Genomic DNA, 3,775 nt, shown 5'->3' with positions numbered 1-3,775 from the left:
TATGTGTGAACTCTTGAGAATGATGCTGCTTTAATTGAACATGGGACTGCAGAGGTGTTTGCCATAGTGACTGCAGAATGTTGTGCCATCAGGCATCATAACATTGTGAACATCATGGCAGTCATCAGGCATCCTAATATTGTGAACAGGGATGGGAGGGACCCCATCCCCACACAGAACGTCAGACGAGACCAGGGCTGACTCTAGTAGCACTGTGCTCTGTGCTGAAGCTGGGGACCCAGGAGATCTACTGTGATCTCCTCCATAGCAGATTCCCCAGGAATGAACAAATCCCACTAGGCCTCACTCCCAGAGCTCCTATCTTTTCTCCCATGGTCTCCCTGGGAGCACACCTAAAACACAACGCCTTTGGGACACACTGAGCTGTGGTGGAATGAGAAGGCCATGCCTAGATGGCTGCTGGGAAGCAAGCATCAGTTACTCAGGGATGGCGTCAATGCCACCTGGAAATGGAGCCTGCCTGGTAACAGGGTGTGATTGGATGGCTTCAGATACTGCCTGGCAACAGGCTGTGATTGGTTAGGCATAAAATGCTCCTTGACCAGATTGGCTGCCTCAGCTATATAAGCTGCTGTACCTACTGAAACAAATGAGTCTGCGGGCTGCTCGCCTCTGGCCTGCTTTCACCCAACTCCCGGGGTCTGTGTGGTGACTCCGTGCCTCTTGCCCGCACCAGAATGAATCCATAGCAACACTGAGCCACACACAATCAGAGAGGTTTGCTTCTATACCCATTGTAGGCCTGAAGACACAGAACCTGTCGATCAGGATGAAGAAGCCAATTGTGCATCACAGTTATTTTGAGACTGCAGAAGACTCAGAACCAGTTCTAAATACAGCTCATACAGATAGTTCCTTCTTATTCCTTTGGGATACAGGCTATTGATCATACATTTGATATGAGAATAGTCACTTCCAATCTGTGTGTAGGCTGCTCACTTCTCAGTCAGTCTGTAATGCAGAAGCTTTGTAGTTATGCAGCATCATCTGAAAATATTTTCTTAGGTCTCTTGAATTTTGAAGATCTGAAAGGGAAATCATGGCCAGACCAACATCAGGGAGATTTTGCCCTATGTTTCCTTCAGTAGTTTTACAAGGACTTTGCATCTGACATCAGAGTCTGGTTATTCCATACTTTTCACGTAAACATCCAGACCATGTACCCCTTGTCAGTGCTGTTACGGTGGGGCCATGCTAAGCACTGATGCTGTGAAGACAAACCACATCCACCCCCAGCAGGCTGCTCCCAGCATTCCGTGTGGTCCTGTTCAGGACACTGGAGACCTCAGCTTCCTCCATGAGGCCCTGACATTGAATCCACTCATGGCATGGAGTCATCACTGGATGTACTCCCCAGAGACGATGCCATTCAATGTCCCCCAGGCACCTGTGCATTTCATATGTTTGCCTTTATATTTCTTTTTAAATTTATAGATATGATATAAATTTTAAACTTTATCATTTTATTAATACCTTGTCTGTAAGTATTTGTCCAAAACCACAGAGAGACTAAGACTGACAGTGATCTAAATCCTGGGTCACTTCCCAGATGGCTACAAAAGCTTCAGTTAGGTCAGGTGACATCCAGGTGCTTGGAATTCTGTCCAGGTATCCACGTGGGAGTACTGGAACTACACAATGGCCTCCCAGAGGGGCTTAGGCAGGAATCTGACACTGGAACCAAACTAGGACACAGCACTCAGCATCCTGACACGGGAGGCAGGAATCCCTCAGGCTCACTCCAGTGCTGCTCCTGTCTCCACCTTATCATCACTGCATTTAAGGAATTGATTGCTTCCCTTGGGATTCAGTTGCTTGAGATCTTTCAACATTAGGAAATAGGCTCCTAATCATATGTATAATTAATCTTCATGTTATTTTAAGTATTTTTTTTTAGCTGCCGCAGAAAGCCGGGGAGGTGATTAACCAGCCAATGATGATGGCTGCCAGGCAGCTCCATGATGAAGCTCGCAAATGGTCCAACAAGGACAATGACATCATTGCAGCAGCCAAACGCATGGCTCTGCTGATGGCTGAGATGTCTCCGCTTGTGAGAGGAGGCAGTGGTACCAAGCGGGCACTCATTCAGTGTGCCAAGGACATCACCAAGGCCTCGGATGAGGTGACTCGGTTGGCCAAGGAGGTTGCCAAGCAGTGCACAGATAAGCGGATTAGAACCAACCTCTTACAGGTGTGTGAATGAATCCCAACTATAAGCACCCAGCTCAAAATCCTGTCCACAGTGAAGGCTACCATGCTGGGCCGGACTCCCATCAGCGACAAGGAGTCTGAGCAGGCCACAGACATGCTGGTTCACAATGCTCAGAGCCTCATGCAGTCTGTGAAGGAGACTGTGTGAAGCAGAAGCTGCTTCAGTCAAAATTCGAACAGATGCTGGATTTACACTGCGCTGGGTTAGAAAGACTCCCTGGTACCAGTAGGCACCTAACTGGACATGGTTGGCACAGAAACCCCTACTAAATAGAAGGAAAATGATCAAGGCCCAGGAGACACCCATAGGTGCTGGGGCTTGAATGCCACAACCTGGCCTGACATCAGAAAGGAATGGAGGCCTCTTCATATTAGAAACCATTTATACTCTTTTGTCATGGATGCTTTGGATGTGTCTCCATATAAAGCATGTATTCTCAAAACACAGTTATATTCATGCACACTCTATCCCAGTAGGCATGGGTTTCTGGCCCATGGACTTCACCTAAGCTCAGAATCCAAGTGAACACTAGCCAGACACCTCTTCTGCCCTTATTCTTTAGGGGACATTTCCCTTTCTGTTTCCATTTTACTGGTCCTCATCCTCCCATCAGGCTCCCAAGACCCAGAGCCCAGGCAATTCAGTTAAGAAGGAAATCACTGTGCCTCCAAAAATGGTTTTGGGCTTTCTGTGTTGCTGCTGACCCTACAAAAAATGTGAATGACAGTGTTATAGCAAGAGAGGAAGAGACCAACAGATGGAGGGAGAATTCCTTCCACTGGTTCACTTCGTGAATAGCTGCAAAGGCTGGGAGGGCTCAGCCTAAAGTCAGGAGCCTGGAACTTCCCTCAGTTTCCCACAGCGTTGGAAGGGGACAAACACTTGGGTCATGGTAGACAGTGATCACCATTGCACTGCCTACCTCTGTGAGTTCAAGCTTGTGGGCTGCATATATAACTAATGTCACATACTATATGTCCACATGTATCTGGATCATTTCTTTTTTATGTATGCTCCAGGCTGACCCACATTTCCTAATGATAGAACAATCTCCTTCTTAACACTGAATAATATTCTATGTCCAAATGTGAAAGAATCCATTCACTGTTTTATGCACACTTGTTCTTTGTAGACTGAACTATTGGGAACAAAGCTGCAACCTGAACACAGGACTGGGGGTGAATTGTGACACAGGGACTTCTACCCAGTTCTTGACCTCAACTCAGAGTCATGATTACTAGACACAGGGAAGGGGGCGGGAACACAGGGCAGCTGATACCAGGGCAGAAAGCACCACCAAAGGCAGGAATGATTCTGCCCACGCCACAGTGGGCTGACTCAGTTCACCACAACACACAGCATATTCCACCAATAACTAGAACTGAGTTCTCCAGGCCTCCCAACAGAGTGATGGAAAAGGAGGTGGAAATGTGAATTATAGTGAGTTCATCTGTGCCAATTTCTACCATGCACATTCCAATAGCACACAAACTACACTACCATGTACAGTGTTCTGTGTTCAGGAACAGTTTTAAATAGCTT

The 3,775-nt window shown here is 47.0% G+C and overlaps 1 pseudogene; it reads left to right on the top strand.

Annotated features, from left to right (window-relative positions):
• Positions 1 to 448: 448 nt before the first annotated feature.
• On the top strand, positions 449 to 2,612 carry LOC138847318 (vinculin pseudogene; annotated as a pseudogene).
• Positions 2,613 to 3,775: the final 1,163 nt, after the last annotated feature.

Source organism: Oryctolagus cuniculus, chromosome 20 (assembly GCF_051225735.1).
Source record: "Oryctolagus cuniculus isolate XC-2025 breed Fujian yellow rabbit chromosome 20, ASM5122573v1, whole genome shotgun sequence".
NCBI classification, from domain to species: Eukaryota; Metazoa; Chordata; class Mammalia; order Lagomorpha; family Leporidae; genus Oryctolagus; species Oryctolagus cuniculus.
The sequence above is the reverse complement of the archived record's forward strand: the minus strand, read 5'-3'. Positions and strand labels throughout refer to the sequence as shown.